We start from the raw sequence: 20,611 nt of genomic DNA, 5'->3' as shown, positions 1-20,611 counted from the left end.
CCCTGCCCCTTCTGCTGGCAAGCCATACCCGCAGCGTGCTTTGAGTCAAACCGGCCTGGTAATCCAACCGAAAACAAGCCTTGCCGTCCGGCCGGGCCCGGCTGTCCGTCAGACCACGCTGATGATCCGGCTAACTAGACAGCTCCTAGAGCTGGCGCCGGGGAAGGGGGAGCGGCAGCAGCGTGAAGCCAGAGGCCGGGGAGAAGAGGGCTGAGGCTTTCGCACGCAGCACCCTCTTCGGCTGGCGGTAACCAGTGATGAAAATGTACCCCAAGGTATGGATCAGCAACGGGATTCCCCGGCCAACAGCTGATTAACTCTGGATTGCTACCAAACTCCGCACTCTCCCGCACCACGCTTAACGCTTGTGCAGCTGCGTGGGAAACTGGTGCCAGCAGCTATCAGCTTGGGAACGAGGCACTGATTTTTTTTTCCCTGGGGGTGAGATTAGTTTTCCTATCATCTGCACGGGTCAGCCCTTTCTTGGGAGTGCTGGTGATGATACAAGGCGGGGATGGCGAGAGGAACGCGCAGCGTGCAGGCAAGCGTGGGCACCGACCTCAGCAGCAGAGACGCGGCTCCCTGAGCTGCTGTCAAACCACGTCCTGACGCCCTGCCGAAGCCAGAGGAAACGGAGTAAGGAGGTCTCAAGCCACATGCAGGTGCACGGAAAAATACATAGCGTGAGAGACTATGTGTAACTAATTACATGCACTGTTCTTTCACTTGCTCTATTAAGTACTATTTAGAGAAAACCTAGGCTTTTAAGTAAATCATTAACAGGAAAAGAGTTTTCTGCAGCCCTCCAAAAAAAGTTCTAAGTCATCTTAATTGTCATTTTAGGGAGGGAAAAGAAGAAAAAAATATTCTAACAAACATTATAGTAAATGCATTTAACACATTTTGAAGGATAAACATTTTGCCAGTGGTCTGATAACTGAAATACATATATTCATAAACTCCATTGACTTAAGGCATTTGTACAAGCAGACAAGAAATTTCTGGCAGAATGGTGTATTCAGACACCTGCGTGTGTGCGCACACTCAGAGTGTTCTATAGTTTTACTAATTCCTGAGTGGTTTAGTTTGCTAAAAAAGGGTCGTATTTTAATTCTGAATTAATATTAGAAATTATTACACTGTGTCGAGGAGTCCCAATTTAATAATAGAATATGATAATTAAGATTTATGGCATCTGTAAAGTACCTATTTTAGTAGTAAAAGAGTTGGCTTATAATGTGTGCTTTGGTAAGACACTAAACTAAGACTGAAATAACCTTTAGATATGAATTCTTTCACAGCTGGCTACAGCACTCTCTTTAAGTCATTATAACAACTCTCTTAACTTCACCGAACATAAGCGAAGTGCCCATGAAAGTACCCAGAAAGACTATATAAAGGGATTTCCATGTCCACAGGTTAACAGAACTTAAAAAGGCCACCCTGCCCCTTGCAGAATAGAGCTTTATTGAAAATGGGGTTAGGCTGCATAAATGAATCAGGTCACCTTTTGAAAGGAAGAACAGGTTCCTGCGCTTCCTACTTGCTTTCAAACGGCCGACTTCCACAATGCACAAAGTGAACATCGTTTGGATTTGCATACCTTAACGTCTTTCCTCAGTTTTAAGCTTCCCATTGCTTCTGCAAAACCAAGCTCTGTCCTGGGCTGGGATTAAATCAGAATTACTTTTGAGAGAGAAAACCAGCAACCTAAAATACAAGTTTCCATAAGATCTTCAATTGTCCGAGCAGCACTGTTAGAGCATTTGCTGTTGATAGACAGGCACCGGACAGATTAAAAATCACAGGAGTTAAACTGAAAACAAAATGTTTTCATAAATTACACTTCCAAAAATTAGCATCAGACGCCTTTTTTTTCCTGCAACGATTCTAGGGAGAAATGAGCTGCACTAGCCAATCCAGAATTTCATCTAATGCATGACCTACTTTCCTTCCAAAAAGGAATCTGTTACACATCTGCAATAGCAGGATATATACAGATGATAAAAAGTAGCCTCAACTAGTAATTTATGACCAAGCCATATAAATGTTTCTTAAAACTGTGTCCACTAACAACGCTTAAACTAACGGTGTTCCTCCGTATAGTTTTGTTCGGATCTAGCTTATTCCAAAACACATTTCAATCATTTTGAAACACAGCAAAACCAGAAAACCATGAGTTTCTACTTGCAAAATGTTACCCAAAAACCACAGGAAAATCTCTTAGATGTTTCTTACTGAAAATTAGATCTTCTAGAAAATCAGCACTGCTGGGTGCGGCTCAGATCCTACCCCCTGCTATATGGGCACGGAAACATTTCTAGTATACAAGTGGTGCGATGGATTGTTTTTCTTCAAAAAATAAATTCTAATCATATGGATGAACTTTCATGTTCTTTGTGAAAGCATGTAGCTGTTCTGTAAAGAAAATAGGTAATTAACATACTATATATTTTTTCAGAACATGGTTATGACATGTAATGAATGCTTCGTTTGAAGTGCTTCCTAACAGCATTTTTGTGCACCTTTTTGCAGAAGTTTCTTAAAACACAGTGCAATGTGAGCAGTGCAGCATGACTGACCTTTTTTTAAAAAAAAAAAACCAAAAAAAAAAAAACCCCAACCAAACAAAAAAACCAACCAAAGAAAAAATCCCCAACCAACCCACACCTAACTCTTACCCACTGCTGTCTCCCAGGAAATTGTGACAAGATTCTGCAAGAAACCTGGGACCTGCGCACATTAGAAATTCTTTCCTGCAGGGTTAGCAGGTGTGGGCTATGTCAAATAAATTTATTGCAGTCTGTGCTAATAACAAAAATTATAGAAAACCTAGATGAAACTGCTCTGCATCCAGCTAATTTGAAGCTACCTTACGAGACAATAACAAGCTTCTAACAGTTTTTCCCTTTTTAAAATACACTAATTATGCTTAATGTTCCCTGTCGCATTAGCTTTCATGGTAATTATATTTCAAAACTTTTGCAATTAGGGTACAGTTAATATTGTGGAATATTGCAATTATTTTTCATTGTGACACCTCCATTGAAAACTGGTGGCATAATGATCACATTGTTCAACTAAATCAGAACTGTAGAAATATGGCAAATGAACCAATTATACATTATTATTTCTAATTACAGATAATGCCCTTTTCCTTGCTTTTGTCCAGAAGAATTTCTCAAACACCCAGACTCTTCCTAATTTAAAAAAAAACACAACTAACCGATTTCTCCACCTTCATTTTTTTCATACACATACTAATATATATGCACAGTATGTTTATGTATACTGCACATTATATATTTGTAAGACATGTGAGCATGGACATGCGTGTACAGGTACATCAACATATACAGAGATAAGTTACAGTTGATACGGGTTCAGTCAACGCCAGCTATAAACGTAAATACCACTAAGTTGTACTCGCTCTGCGTAACGATTTTACGCACTGATTGATCCTCAGAGGTAACTTCAAATGCATTACAAACGCACTCTACACCTTTTCTACTTCAGCCCCATATTGCCCCAAACAACATTTCCTTATTTCTGCTTAACCTTCCTCTTCCGTAAACTCAAGGTCTTTGGCTCTCCTTCCTTAAGCGTCTAGCTCTCCTTTTCGTCATTAAACCTGAACATCAAACCCCAAATTAACAGCCCTGATGCTACGTTTATTGATGGTGAATAAGCTCAAGCATTTGGATAAATGACAACAGCAGAAATTTCTAAGAACTAATATATATAATTGTTAAGATTTGATGTTCACTCCTGGGTTTTGAAGAGGCTGTTTGTAATTAAGCCATTCTATAATCTGCTAAGACAGAACGCTATCACACAGAAGTGCACTCTGAGAAACACAGCAGAGGAGTCGGGAAGGAATTGCTAAAACAGAACAGCCAGACAGGTAATAGGAGACATTCTAAGCATTTTCAATACTTCAGCAATTCTGAGAGTAATTATCATTTACCAACATTTACATTCTTCATATGGAATTTTAATCAAAGCTCGCTTAATTAAGTTTTCATTTAAATTACAATAAAGCAGTGATAAATAAATCAACGATCAAATCCCTGACTTCAAACAGAGAAGACATTTACCAAAAACACCGGCTTGCCAAACCCCACCATCTGTACATGTCCCAGCTACCAGTCTAATGAATTTCAAGGTTATATTACCAAGTGTAAGATATAATTTCTAGCCAACATTAGACAACGGAAATAAAACACGTATGAGATGTCACACTGTTTCTGCCATGAAAAAAGTCTGGAAACAAGTTTACATGACTCCTTATTCCCCTCAATAAAGAACAATATAAGATTAAAGCAGAACCCCTGCAAAGATTATTTCAGACAGAAATCTGAAAACTGCAAATCTCAGCTTATTCAATATTGTGGAAGAAGGTTTTTTAAGAGTAAAGCCTCTTTTGGTAACCTGAACAATGAGCACGTTTTCAAAATGAACTATAACTCTATCTCCTCTGACCCTCCGAAACACTAAAAGCTGATTTGAGTGATTAAATGACAGCTGGAAGTCCTGAGAAATCTGGCACAGAATATAATTTTTAAGAATGCCTCAAAGTCCTGCCATCACTAATGTCTCAGTCATCACCCACCTTCCATCATTTCTTCGTTTGTATTAATTGATTTTTTTTTTTTTTTTTAAAGTTTATGTGACTTTATTTTTCTGGACATAGTATTTTTCATGCAACTTTTGTTTCTTTTAACTTAGACATACAGTCTGCACCATCTGCTGAGCACTGACAAAATACAGGACAAGTAAACTGAGCAGTAGAGCGTGTTTCTCCCATGCTGGGTAACGCTACCGAAGTACATATATGTACGGGAAGGAGAGGGGTCTCACAGGGGTTATGTGCATGTATATATACATGTTCGAGATGAAAATCACTCGTAAACTATATAGGTCTCCAGGCTGTATGTGGACAACAACCAAACACATCTGGCAATATAATTATCTATTAAATAATGTCTGCTGAAATATTACTAATAGCAAAATACTATAATAGCCCTGAAATAGTTTAACAATGGGGTTATAAATAGTGATTAATGGTTTAAAAACAGAAATGGAATTATTTTCCCCATAAAAAAATAGTAAGTATTCAAAATAAATAGCTTTCTTCCTAAATTAATGGCCACATGTAAGATCAGTGGTATAAAGTCCATCGTATTTGAGAGTAAACTCATCCTCAAAGACTCCTCAAACATATTTTTAACAGGCAAATTCAACAGTGAAAGCATTTTAACACAATAACTATCGTGCGGGACACTTACGATTTTTTGTTTTCTATGGAATAATTCTGCCAAATTCTTTCACAATATTCTGTTGCATTACAAGTAAAAGTTTTAAGGTAATGATCACCATAAAAAGTAAGGGCTGTAAGAGTTTGAAGATTTATGAAATAAAGACAATACTTATATGTACCTATTTAATTGCTAGCTCAACCCCTGCGTATGTGTCGTGTCTATTGGATCAATTTTCTGGAGCAGTGAAGCACGTAAGCATAGGTGTTAATGACCCCATTCTAGTGATCCATGGGACAATAATACCTGCTTTACTGACAGCTGTCAGAATAGTCCGTTAGGATCTCCAGAGGACACAAAACGTACGCTTCATCATGTGACTCGCTGGGTAACGTAATGCTGGAGCATAGTGATGACCATCCAAATTACGTGAGTAAACTTCACTGTGTATTCCATTACTTTTGCGGAAGAAGCTTGAATACTCCAAGTTCAATTAGAAATGCATCACTATTTTCATTTGCTTCATTACCCAACTTTTTTTAAAAAAAAAAAAAATCAGATCAGATGTTTTTGTAAGTTGATAGGCAATTTTATTTCCTGAAATCTTTATTATGCATTTTAATTCTATGCAAGTTCCTGATGAATTGATTAGCCCTACAATGCCTATGTGAGGCACAACAATTCTCTGTAATGACATAGCAGAGCTATATGTCGCTCTGAGCCGCTGATATTTAAGTACTCCCAAAGTAAGTACCAATTGCTTTTTTGGAGCTCTTCCAGTACTCAAAAAAGCAACGTAACTTCATTATCATTAAAAGCAACAGCATTATATTTCTTTTACTTGCCTCATCTTTGTGAGGATTCAACTTTTTTTTTTCCCCCCCGGTGATTTAATTTTCATCAATATAAAATCTTAAATGTCTCATGAAAAGGATTCAACAGAGATAAATGGAAGTGCAGGAACCTGAAGTTTGATTCTAAATTCAAAAATTTCTTCACAGTACTGCCTCTATGTCTTGACTAAATATATAATGTTTGCAGTGGACCAGCCAATAAATCACTACTATTTTAAGCTTGATTATCTATTCTTTTTAAATCCTGTAAGTAAGCTTTTAACACTTTCAGCTAAAGAACTGTGGCATAAGAATTTGTGCAAAAATCCTAAGGTTTACATCAAGGCAGCATAAAAACTGTCCGTATTCTGACATGCGTCACTTGTAAAGTGTAAGTGGTTTTAATATCCTTACTTCAAACTGCTTAGCAATGAAAATTCAGCTACAGAGCACATTCTTTTGTTGGTTTACATTTTGTAGTTGTGAAACAAGAGACTGACACGTGAAGAAGTGCTAAAAGTAGCACTAGGCATTGAGTTAGCAGCTCAAGCAAGATTTAAGAACAAATAAAAGCAGGAAAACAGTTTCATTACCTGAATTTTGATGAATAGGGTACAAACAAGGAATCATTAGAGAGCCTTTAACCTAATAACACAGATTAATAAAAAGCAGCTGGGAGAGCAGTAAGAAAATAGGTTATCTTTAGTTTTATGAAGCCTGTTAGAGCAGGCAGATTTGTGCCACAGGTTGTACTGTGTTTGAGCAATTTGCTCTATGTCTGCTCCAAACGTTCTCCATTGCTGTGAATTTTACTCATGGGAATATTTAGCAATGCTCACATATTGTTATTATGCTGTTAAATTAACAACGGCTCATATCTTCAACAGATTTCAAAATGCAAATTGAAGGTGGAGAAAGCATCAAATCTTACGAAAATACGTGTGGACTTTCCAATAGAACTTGGCAATTTCTGTAGGAACAGGGTGGCCCGGCGAGTGGAGAATCCTGCTCTCATGGTTGGGTTGCGTTGGGAAGTGCCGACGCCTTCCCACCTGTGCCATTTGCTCTGTGTTGGCTTTGCAGTGAGAACCTAAAAACTTTTATCTGAAAAAAGGAACAGAAATCTAACAGTAGCTCAGACTGAAGACTAAGGGGGGGAGATGCAGACAGTTTTGGGGTTGGGAAACACATGGCGGGGGTTAGAAAAACTACAGAGAGGAAAGCTCTCTTTTTTCCTTTTCTGTTTATTTATTTATTTATTTGTTTTTATTCTATTTTTCTGTTCTTTGATAACACTATGCTTAAACCAAAATCTGAAATTATACACTTTCACTACAGTTTTCTCAAACTTTTTAGGTGCTTTCTCATAAAACCACCTGAGAGAGAGAGAATATTCTGGGAACTAGAAATAATTCAACTGAAGAATTTTTGCATAGACTGAAACCTAATGGTGATATTTCTGTAGATCCTTTTAATGTAAGTCAGCATGCTAGAGCATTAATTCCTTAAAAGAACCAACTGCAATGTACTTTTTTGTTAATCGAAAGAACCTAACAGATTGGTTATTAAAAAACAGTTCAAAATTAAGATTTCCAGAAAGACGACAAAGTATGTAATGTATATATTTTAACAGCTAGCTAAGGAAAAAAACCTAAACCCGAACCAAAACCACACGCGCCCTCGCCCCCCAAAGCAAACGAACCCCAACCACCTAGAGAGAACAAACATTAAACCAGCTACCCAGAAATGGAATTTGGGCCTGCAAACCCCTTAGGAATTTGGAAATGTGAATTGAATCTGCCTACCCTATAAAGAAAACACTATTCTATAAACCAGCCTAGACTATATCCTAATGAAGAAACCACTGAATGCAAAGGCTGCTGCTGCAGCAGGATCCACCAGTACTGATTTCCTCAAGCAAATTTAAATGATAAATATTAAGAAGTTGCTATCATCTGAACTAAACTTGACTGAACAGTTTAACTTCCATCTCACCCCGAAGAGTCAGCTACGCTGTTGGGGTTCTGGGTCTCAGTGAGCAGTCGCTGGAGCTCCCCAGAATAAACCTGCCATGATAAAGAGCTGTGAAACAGTACCAGTTGCTTTGTGACAGCAGGATATTAATGGAAATTGTTCCAGAAAAAGAAAATGAAACACAACACTCTAATGCATTCTTGTTTCTGGCATGATCCCAAGGGAACTGAAGAATGGAGAATGTGGCATCTTTCCAGCTGTCGACAATAAAAAAGAAAAGAAAGAAAAAGAAAGATATTTAGAGGAACTGGTGTGTGGTTCAAGTACAAGTGAAGAAATAAGTTTTGTGGCCATCTATGTACTTCTGGATGACGATTTCTAGTGATTGGTATTATATAACTTTTTTCTGTAAATGATTTGGAGGAAGCAGCTGAGTTACCTGTGTAGATGGACTGGGCTTTAGCTGCTGACAGTACACTTTTAAAAGTTTGGTTTCTAGCCAGGCTCTGGAGTCCTCTCCTCAGATTAGTTTTGTAAGTCCAGTCCCTCACAGCCTTTCTGCATTACCAGAACCACCAATTCTCAGTCTGTTCATACACATCCGTCTCCATAATCTCATCATGCTTTCAAGTCAGTCTCAGATGGGAAACTCAGAGTCTTGGAAATTCCCCCTTTTCTTCAAGGCGGTCTGGTTTTCTCTGCGTCCTCTCCTCCAGCTGCATAGAGCACTCACAAGCATAATTGACTGGCCTTGCCATGTCTACTGACTGCATGGATTTTAGAGTAAGTAGCTATTCTTTACCTGGTTTCAGCCTAGTGCCTGCTTCACACCACAAGGAAACAAACCATTCATTAATATCTCATCAAATTTTGCTACGTTTTTAGCTGAAAAAGATAGGGCAGGAAGGGAGAAGAGGTTTGGAAAATGCAGAAATATCTAATTAAAACAATAGTTATTTAATTTTTGAAATGTTGAACCATTTCATTTCGAAGACTTTTAAGTAAATATTTTCACCTTTCATTTTGAGAATTTGTGTCTGTTTCCCCCCCCCCCCAAAAGAAAGTTAAACAAAAAGGTTGAAACTTAAAATTGAAAAAAAACCCAGCCCACGTTTTGCTTTAATTAAGTAATTCACATTGCTCTTCCTAACCAAATTTGCAAATTGAAGTAGTCCAAGCTACTTCTTCCATGCCACGTAAGCCTTACCAATTGCCTTTTGTTTTGTTTTGCCTCCGTGTTACTCCCTTTTGCTTTTGTAGCAAGTTTTCAGCCCAGCTGGAAATGAAGGTGCCAAGAGTTGATGGAACTTGTATTGCAGTGTCACTAAGGATTTATATGCCCCCCCAAACCATCCCAGTCCCAATCCTCATTCTCCCCCCTTGATAGAATAATTCAAAGCCATCATTTACCGCTTGAGCTTTAAACTCCCCAAACTCCCTTCTCTTGACTTTGCAAATTATGTTTTCGGAAACCTGGAGCTCTCAAACTTACGAAGATTTTACATCTTTTCATGTTTGCTAGTCCCTATAATTGACAGATTTGTGTCAAGTGAAACAATTATCCACCTGTTTGTGGGAACAAATACTAACGAACATGCTCAAACACTGCGTTTTGTTAGGCAGAACATTTCACACTTCATTACAGTGTGTATTAACTGAGGAGTTCGCCTGGTGTTTGGTGTGCAAAATTCCCACTGATGTCAGTAGAAAAAGCGATTTGTAAACCCCCAAATAATTACCATGGCCTATACAGTGAATTAGTAGTTGGGATTTCCCGTTTTATGCTACACTAACAACTGCCCCCCAGGTTTGGACATTCAAGGCGGAGGAGGATGTTTCAAAATAACAAGGTCATAAATCTTTTTCTTATGGAGTACTGAGACAATATTGAACTTTGCTGCTGTTGTTACGAATGGAAGTTTTGGGGCATGGTAGTTGACAGCAAGCCAGTCCCTCTTTGGCAGACTTTGAAAGACCTAGCAGCAGAGGAAGACTCCCTGGCTTTTAGGGTTTTGGTATATATGGCTTCTATACCCCCACTTTGCTTTTTATCATTTATAAAAGGTCATTCTCATTTTCCACACTGTTCTAGTTATTGCTCCTAAACGAACAGAGCATCAAGGACAAGGAGCCTTCTCAAAACAATACAGCTTCCACACTAAGTTGCTAATTCTCTTTCATTTTGATTTACCAGGTTTTTTCAGATCCCAGATATGCAAGATAAGTACCAGCTATCACTATAATCATAAAGATGCTGTTATGTTTCTGCTTGTATGTATGCATTTATTTATTTCACAAATCATTAGACCTGACCTGACTCAAAGGAGCAAAAAGCTCAATTACTGAAAATCACGCTGTTACAGCCCTATGATATCCGACACAAATGCATTAAATAGAAAGGAACTATTGTAGAGGAGCGACACGTAAGGCAATACCTTGGCGGAGTGAGGCAGGGACTGAAGGAGAGCTGAATGACAAATAGCACCCTACGTAGATGGAAAAGGTCACTGCAATAAAAGCAACCTAGGGAACTGGGAGCAAGCGCAGCATTGCTACAGACTGGAAGAAAACACAGAATCCAAACAAACGGAACAGAGCGAGAGATGCAATTTCGTTCACATGTAAATGCCACAGATTGAGCTATGGAAACATTTGGGGAGCTGACAAAACGGAAGAGGATTCCCTCTATGCCTTCATGTCAAGATATCTGAAAAAGTAAGCATTTACTCAGGCCAGTAATTAACTTTTACAAACAGTCAAAGTTTCTGTGTAAGAATCCGGCAGAAAACTAAATTACATATACTTGCAATGTAATACAGAAGGCAATATCGTTTGGTTGATTAGCTTACATGAGAAAAATAACCCCTCATCTGTAGTTTTAGTAAGTAATTATTACAAACAACACGGGAATTGCAAACAACACGGGAACTGGTCAGTTCAAGACTTGCACTCAAACTCCTTCGGTTCCTGAACCTTTGGAGTGGATGGAGCCAGCTATCCACAGGTGGTACCAGGACAGGCGTGATGCAGGCGAAGAGCATCACCACAGACAAAACCGACCTGAAACACCACACTCAGCTCTGAAGGCATCCCACAACATCAAAGCCTCTGACCATTTACTCGGCCTCCCAACGTAAACCCCACGGTGCGCACCTCCCGCACGCTCCCTCTACGGGAAACATTTGTAATTCTGCACCAAAAGAAAGCAGCTGTTTAACGGGGGAACCCCAGACTTCCACTACATTTCCACTGCAACGGCGGCTGCACAAGGCTGCTGCTGAAGCTGAAACGGTAAGAAAGACAAAATCCTGGTCTACAAACGCACGCATCAGCAAAAGCCAGCAGAAGATGCACCGATGCCCGCAAAGGAGTCCTCTTTACAACACGGCTTAATCCATTTGAGAAATTGGATTAGGAAGTAACAGGAGAGCATATTTTGCTTGGGTGAGCTGTATTTTCAGTGGAGGGTTTTGCCAATAAAGCTGTACGTGCCAAACCTTTTAGTGTACGTGCTCCCAGAGTGCAACAGAGCTGTCGCAGGTAAACAGAAAGGGAAAAATATTCAGAGTAAAATGACAGAGCTCCGATTTCTTTCTGTTTATGCTGAAGGGATATAAAAGACATGCATGGAGAACTGTCAGGCAAAGAGTCAGGCATGAATGGGAGGCGAAAAAAAAACAACAGTGAGATTTATTTATAACCACTGAGCAGTTTTCTCCAGCTATGCGGTGAGTTCTCCATCTCTTGTAGTTTTTAGAATAAGATTGAACATCTTCTAAAGGAAAGAAGTCCTAATTTCTATTGATTTAATCATGCATTATATGAAGATAAACTCAGTTTCTAAAGATGTTAACACGATCAATAGATGACATATATTTACAGATTTGCCTGATAAGATGCTAGTATTTATAAGCATATTAGAAATAGGTATTATATAACTGTAAATCTATTGGAGTAATTCTATAACCAGGAACAACAATTAAGCACTAGATAAATTGACAATTTATCATTTAAATAAAGAAGTATATGACTTTGTCTTATCAAATCAGGAAATCCATAATACAAGATACCAACTTAGATAAAAAGTATCTCCTTGCCTTTAAGTGTTTGTAACAGCACTTATTTGGATTTCTAGAGAGAAAGAATGAAGCGATTGAACTTTTTGTTATTACAAAACCAACCAAACACACACCCCACAGGACTTCTGTGTACAAATACTGCAAAGAATTCTGAAAAAAATTATATCCTAAATTTTAGGTTCTCGATTTTATAACCTGTGAAGTGCACATGGCGTACATGTGCTTGACTCTTCGCTTTGAATCGGCTACCAAATTGTGTTGGTGACAGTTAAAAACACGAAATGTTTCCTAAATATTGCCTTTCCGTACAAACAGCTGCAGAATCCACTACGGAAGTTGTTAGGACTACGTCATTGCCAATGAAAAAGGAGGTGTGGTTCAGAAGATGCAAAACTCTGTATCAAAAGACAAAATTATTAGAAAGCCTGAGAAATTCTTTCCCATACAGCACAACTTACAGTAGAGAGCATTAGCAAGAACATTAGCAAGAACAATTTTAGGCTTTTCTACACACAAAGGATAAAACACACGAACAGCGACTGGACTCAGCATATGAAAGAAAAAAAAAAAGATGGTAAAGAGTTACTCTGCTTGTAATTGTAATATCCCCAATGCCTTTCAGTTTTCAAGCCAGGTGCCAAGTTTAGGCATTCATTTTTCTTGGCACCACAGCATGGAGGAACACTATCTAGTCTTTAAGTTTCAAACCCATGACATTCATCGGTGAGCTCAAACCAGCTGCTAGGAGACAAAATCAGGCTCGGTAATGAGAAAAAGCAAGGCCTGACTGGCCGTAGTGTCTGAGCTGTTTCCCAGCCATTACGGTAGATATCAGAAAACAGCAGAATAACAGCTTGGGAAGTTAGTACCGCAGCTCCTGTGCTGGGCTGCTTTTATTGCTCCGGAGGCTGCCCGTTTAACACATTTACCAGCCTTAAACTAAAATGAGGTAAAAGCAGCTAAGAAAAATCTCTGCAGCTCTCAAAACCATGGTGAACTTAAGAAAAATACAGAAATGACAGAATTAGAATCTGTTCTCAACACTATAGCTTTTTGTAATGCGTTATCATTTTTATTACCATAAAACCTTCTGTTTGCTATTTGTTTGTCTGTTACAATTATGAATTCATAAATTAATAGCTACAATGTTTCTGCAATATCTTAATATCTAGAATCACGTCTTCTGGCTGAAATTCAGACATCTGCTGGCATTGTCAACATATGCTGCACAGATTAGCAGCAGCAATAATATCAGTAATAGCTGCAGCAACATGGAACAAATACTTAAGAAAAAGTACACCCTTCAGTTTCAATGGGAAAACATGCTTCCTGCTGTTCCCTCCATTTCTAATTCCAATCCAAAGCGCTAAAATTAGACCTAGTGCTCAAGAGATGCAACGGAATTGGAATGTGACTGGCCATTAAGGATTTAGAGAACTTAAGTATTAAAAACAAATTGGAAAAAAACAATCTACTTAAAGACCTCGCTGCTAAATATGTACACTGTTTAAAACAATATGCATAGAAAGAGACTACTGCTTAAAACCTCAACACTAGAAGCCAGAGCATAAACACTAGAAACCAACAGGTTTTAGTTTCTATTCCATCTTACCTACTGTAACAGAGGAATCTTTATGGGACATCGTCACCTGCTGAAGAGAAGCCTTTGAGAAATACGGGGTGGTTTATGCTCTTCAGCTACATTAAGCATTACAGATAGAATTCTTGAAGTTAGTGTTGCTTTCTTCTACTTCTGGGGCAGCACATAACAGCCATGGGTTCCAAGGCAGAAAAAAGCCTATAGCACTGAAATTCTTAATGATGATAATAACAAGAACAACAACAACAGACCCAGAAACAAACATATATAATTTCCTCTTAATTTGGAAATAGAAGTTAAAATTATAATCTGCAACTCTTTTTTTGCATTGTTCTAAAATGTCATCAGAAAAAAAATTGCTTATGGTATTCCAAATGCAAAAAACAAACCAAAACCTTTTGCAAAATTAAAATTAAATATTGATCGAACATGCTATACTTATTTTCTGTGCAAGTGTGCGGGCAAGACCTCTACCACCTGCAATGACAGTATATGAGCAAAACATGTTTGATGATGCCATACCATGTGGCTCAAGAAAGAATGCCCATGGACTTTGAGTGACCATGAGAAAGTTGCTTTGAATCTGAGCAGAATTAAATCTCACCATTTTAATAGTCAACACTGGGAAACTACAAAACCTCTGAGAGCATGGAGTGTGGAATGGAGTGATCCGTACCTTCTGTTGGGGCTGCACAGGGAGCTACCACAAACCTACTCACTAAGTCTGGGAAGCCTTGTGCCACATAAAGAACCTGTAGGTCTTCCACACCTCTAAAAGGTATTAACTGCCAAAATTGTTAAGGCGAATGTTTTTGACCATTTCCAAGGATGCAGACTTTACAGCCTCCCTGGGCAAACTGTTCTAATACTTCATCTCCTTTCATGGTAAAAAAAGTTTCTTCTTATGTTTAAACTGAATTTTCTGTATTTCAGTTCACGCCCATTGCCTCTTGTTGTGTCAGCAGACAACACTGAGAAGAGCCCATCTCCCTTGTTGCTACTCTTCCCCATCGGGATAAGATTCCTCTGAGCCTTTTCTTCTCCAGGCTGAACAGTCCCAGCTCTCTCAGCCTCTCCAGGTCTATTAGATGCTCCAGTCCCTTGATTACTTTAGTGGCCCTTCACTGGACATGCTCCAGTAAGTCCACTTCTCTTGTACTGGGGAGCCAAGCACTGGGCCCAGCACTCCAAACGTGTCTCACCAGCGCCGAGCAGAGGAGAAGCATGACCTCCCTCGCCCCCCCTTGGCAGTGCTTGCCGAATGCAAGGGTGCTGCTGGCCGCCTTTGCCCCAGCGCACATTGCTGGCTCACGGTCAATCTCTTGTCCCCCAAGATCCCAGGTGCTTCCAGCTGGGCAGCCCCAGCATGTACTGGTGCAGGGGTTTACTCCTCCCAGGTGCAGGACTTCGCATTTCCCTTTGTTTGAACTCCACGAGATTCCGACAGAATGTTTAACGCTCAGCGTTGAGCCTGGTTAATTGGGGAATAGTTCCTCCAGCAATCCAGCAACTGGATATCATGCTGGGATAGCTGGGCATGCCTAGGTTTCTTATCTACAGTTTAAAGCCACGTCTTTCTGGCAATAAGATGAAGGTGCTACCTACTGAGATATCCAAACTCTTTTATTTAGTCTCTTAAGTAAGTCAAGTCAATCCTTTACGGGGGGGGGGGGGGGGGGGGGGGGGGGGGGGGGGGGGCGGGAAGAGCTATGGATCCACATTTCTGTTGTTGTTACTTTATTTTCTGTCATGTAAGTTGGCAGATACAGAAACTGCTTTCTCCATTCAGTAGGGGTGATACTTAATCATCTAAAGGAGATCTAATTATTTTTCTATAGGATTCATTTATTTCTTAAAGATTATTGTTTCCTGTATGGGTTTGCATTATACACTAAAAACTGGAAATTTTGTTTATTTGATGCCAGATTGCAGAGGGTTATAAAACATACACTTCCAAGCACTCCCAGCAGAGGATCCCAAAAAAGACCTCCAGCTACAGCGCATTAATGAAAGTTCTGGCTTCCTTCAGAAAAAAAAAGATTTTTACATACTGGATTAAACTGCAAGGAGGTGGTGGTAATTATACATTAGTAATTATGAAATCTCATAGGCAGGTCGTATCCATTGAACGCTGGAGTTCCTTCTAGATATTTATACTGAATATAATGAACATAGATATTTTACATAATAAAGTAACACAATCTAGGGTCATAAAGAGTCTTATTCTTTACTTCAACTCTAACTCGCAGACAATATTAAACAACAACAATTATTTCACTCAAGCCAACCTATCTCTCCACTCCTCTCTCCTCGCTGCCAGTAACTGCTTGTGAAAAAATCAAGCAAACCCTGTCTTCTGAGCAGCGTCCAAACTATTCTATGGGCAAATATCATTGCATTGAGGCCAACTGCTTCGTATTATTGTCTCTGAGCCAGAGAGACATGTTAACACTGAAAACCGGGGCATGATCCCCCTTCCAGATAAACTTCAGTAATTTCTTGGGAATCGTGACAGTATCTAATGCACAGTCTAGAATTTTCCTAAAAATCAAAATACTCCGAAAATCATTCTGCATCTACTTCTCATTGTTAGACTGGTTGAAGATGATGAATGTATCCAATATGGATCCATTACATCAAAAACTATTGTGCAAGTAGGTGTATCCTAGGTGTTCTACTCAGGTTGAAAACCAACCAACCAACCAACCAGTTTTTCTGTTCGGATTCCAAAATTTGGTTTAGTAGGAATAAATCCTATATAAAAAAGTAAAGGCAAAGGTGCTGTTAACAAAACCCTATTTTTTTTTCTACGTAAGATTGAAAAAGAGCCTGTTAGATTGTATTATGATTGAAGCCATTAAAATGGCATTCCAACAAGATGAGTTGCCTTATATTACCAGAAAGAAATACATACAATATGTACAGGAAGAAGAAATAAACCTATTTCTACTGTTAGCTGTAAGAAACCATTCTAGAAAATGGTGTGACAGGAACCGCCCTTCTTCTAAAAGGGAAAAAAAAAAATAATCCACTAACTTTTCATGGATAAAAGGTTTCATTTCCTTCTATAATATTTGTGTTTTTCAAAATACTATCAGCAGGTGCACCAGATTTCAAAAACCTCTTGTCCTTCATCACATATAATTGTGCTGCATATTATATTAAGAAATACAAGCAGAGGAATGTAAGTGATTGGGAGTTCAATTAAAAACAGCATAATATCTGTTGCATAGGAAATTATTCTGCAACTGAAATCAGGTTCTAACAGAGAAAAAAGGAATACATTTTCACATCTTTTTAATTACATAGAATTTCTCAAACATGATTTTTTAATAATATATTCCATTAGGTTAACATCATATTTAAAGAAAGTGCATTTTCTGATTTCATTTTAAGTCTGATTTGAGCAATTACTGTGTCATTGTTCTGCAGCAGAAAGGTTGAATTCATTTACCGTGTGGTTATGCTAGTTATGATTGATGTCGCTTCTCCAAATGATAAACCAATCACCCCGATGATGTAATGTCATTTTAAGAGTGCTATAATCACATTTCTCTCAAACGGGAAGCTCTGATGAGTTCTAACAAAGATTTATTGTAGATTAAAGGCCTTCATAATATCAACAATAGATTGCTCATTTGATGGAAGATTTGATTAGGTAATTTTTTTAGGCAAATTAGTTTTCCAGAGATATCAAGAATGGCTATTGTGAAGGGCACAGGGCAGCACATATGGATGACTATCACCTCATATCCAAGAAGACTCATCTAAACTTGTTGAGGAGCTATTCTGTAATTGTAGAGGTTGAAGCAAGCATAAGTGTACAATCAGACAAACAAGAGGACACTTATTATATAAGGTAATCAGCGTGAGACTTCTGCAAACATTTCATCTTCAGCACGTACTTTGAAGACGGCGATAAAAATGTTTAAAGAAGAACCTGGAAAGTGCTAGCAAATATTTATTACTGGTCAGAGATTATCTGAAATCTAAGCCTTAAATCTAAATATCTTCAAATCTTCTTTTTTAACCCAACCCCGAATACAAACAAAATATTTAAATTTATTTACTCTCTCCCAAGTGTCTGGATCTATGTTGCCAAGTTTCCACAGGAACTAAACTAGATTTAAAAACATATTTTAAAATAATAATAAAAAAAATCCCCAAGCATGGTCTACCTTTCCATATCATGTAAACTGTAAAAGCTACTCTGAAAATCTTTCAAGAATAAGGATGAGCCACAAAAAAAGGTGAGCTTTTCCAGTGTAAGGTATACATCACTCTCTGTGTATGTTCTTATAGACTCTCTAAAGGAAACATTGTGAGAACTACAGAAGAAAGATGAGATCGCTAGAAATGCTTATTAGTATCCAGAGTATGTATTAAGTCCAGAAGAGCTCATGCTATAGAATACTCTCAGTGGTGCTCAAACAATCATGCATCTGTCTGTGGTTAAAAAAAAATGCTATTTCTTATACTGAAAATTAAAAGTCATTATATATTATATGACTGTTTATTAAAGAAGAAAATGGAATATTTTTTTGGGGGGGAAAAAAAAGGTAAAACGCAGAATGAACAAATCAGCCATTCATAAACAAATCAGAGCATATCTGAGCATGCCAAAAAGGTTCCTTGGGTCAGTGCACAGTAACAAGTGTGAAACACAAAGCTTTTAAGGATATAAAGGAACAATGACTATTATTTAGAATGAAACGTACAGAGCTCTTCCATCAAATTTTCAGATGTTGTTTTACTGCAACTTCCTTCGTTCAGCTTCATAAGAAAAGCCACGCTGGCTCGCCCAGCCTCCAACGGTGGCTATAAATACCAAGTACCAAGTATTCAAGTATCCTCCAAATCTCTTTTTTGGTTCACATTCCCTGACCTTGATTTTCTTCTACTTAGCAACCCTCATTGCATCTCTCTCCCACTTACTTCTCCCATTCCCTTTTAAACCCTTGTAAACTGTTTGATCCACCACATCCTTTCGACAATGTTCTCCCTTTTGTTCTTCACTCCTTTCTTCAGCTGTCAACATTCACCCGGTCCTGAGCTCCGAGATGAAGCATGCACGCCCTCAACAACTCACTCCTGACTGGTAACGGTCCATCGCTAACCAGTGAACCAGAGCTGCTTTTTCCATGAATATCACTTTACTTTTCTCTACCCCAAGTTTCCTCTGCCATTTTGCTGCCCTGTTACTTGGTCTCACAGGGTCCTTTTGTGATTCTTCACAGTACAATCTTGTCCTTAGCACCCAGCCGTCAGCTACCTTTCTTACCCCACTGCTCACCATCTTCTCCAAGTATATCTTCACGTCCCACGAAAATTCATTGAGGAGCTCCAACTTCTGCTTACCACCTTTCATATAACTACTTACCATGCAGGGACCTTCCCTCTTACCCTATGTTAGTTTAGTTTCCTTAAAAGCACTTAGCGACAGATTTTGCTGAGACCCTTTTGAAAATACAAAGACCCTTCAGCAACTAGATCACCCTTATTTAGAAATGGCTGACCCCTTCAAGGAACCCTTAAATGTTTGATGGTAGTACTACCCTTTACAGAAGCTATACTGACTCATCAAAGACAGATCATATCCTCTGGTTTTTTCCATTTCTATGGCTCCTACTGAGTTGCCCATTACAGATTTTGAGGTCTGCAGCTCCCCAGATCCCCCTGGAACCTCTTAAAAGAACCCCTCAAAACTGGTATCATATTTTCCACCCTCAAACCTCAAGTAGCAAGGAAGCATGCTCAATCTCTGCATTATTATTTCTTTCTGTAATTATATTTTAACATATCTGAACTGATCATAGAGTTAAAGGCTAATTCAGGACGGAAGGAACCCCAGGAGGTCCCTAGTCCAGCCTCCTGCCAAGCAAGGGCAGCTCTGAGGTCAGACCAGCTGGGCTCAGGATTTTAACCAACCTATTCTTGGAAACCTCCAAGGGCAGAGACTGCACAGGCTCTCTGGGCAACCTGTTCCAACCCAATGCTTAGGGAAAAACTTTTACCTTATACCCACTCTGAATCTTATGTTTCAACTTCTGCTCATTGTCTCATCCTCCCACCACACACCACCAGCCACTGCTTAAAGGGCATCGTTCAAGTGTACCGTACGCACCCACAAAGGCCAAAAGTTCCACACCACATACTGTCTCCGATACTGTTCGGATCTGTACTGTCACAGGAAAGAGTGACCTTAAGCAGATCGGAAACTGCATATAGGATATAAACTTATAGTGTTTAGTTAAATAGACAAGAACTGCACAACAGATAACTGTGTAAAAAAAAAAAAAAAAAAAAAAACCAAAAAATCAGGAGCTATAATAGCCTTCTTTTGTTTTGCCTGTATTTCTAAAAACAGATTGCATCCTCATTCCTCAATTTTTGGCTGTCAAAATGAAAAGTCAGCATCTGTTAATAAATTAAAAAAAAAAAAAAGAAAGAAAACCCTAACCACTACAGATTATATGACTGATAGCAGAGCTGCAAATGTTTTAAAACAGTGGCCTGAAAGACAAGAATTAATTTGCTGAAAAGAAGCAGTATGTTAGTTAAATGTGACATTGGGAGCATAGAATCAGACAGATTCTGAAACAAGAACAGATGTAGAATGGCAGAAGCAACACACATTTTTAGATACAGAACCCCATCACCTACAGGAGATACCGGACTAGCGTATGCAGAACAAAGAACCGTCGTGCGTACACCTCTCTTTACAATATGCATCAAGGAGCAGGAAACCTACTTTAAAAAATAAATCCCTCTGATGACAAGAATTCAGTAATTTTTTTACACTACTTATAAGACTCCTAAACCAAAAAAGCTCTCTATAGTAAAATGAAGGAAAAACATATATGATGT

General features: G+C 38.7%; 1 protein-coding gene across 6 annotated transcripts in view; it reads right to left on the bottom strand.

Annotated features, from left to right (window-relative positions):
• The window catches only part of TENM2 (teneurin transmembrane protein 2), a 534,344-nt gene that overhangs the window by 215,248 nt on the left and 298,485 nt on the right, over positions 1–20,611 (bottom strand). The gene's annotated exons all lie outside the window — the stretch shown is intronic.

Source organism: Gavia stellata, chromosome 16, assembly GCF_030936135.1.
Source record: "Gavia stellata isolate bGavSte3 chromosome 16, bGavSte3.hap2, whole genome shotgun sequence".
Classification (NCBI taxonomy): Eukaryota; Metazoa; Chordata; class Aves; order Gaviiformes; family Gaviidae; genus Gavia; species Gavia stellata.
This window is presented reverse-complemented; position numbering and strand designations above follow the sequence as displayed.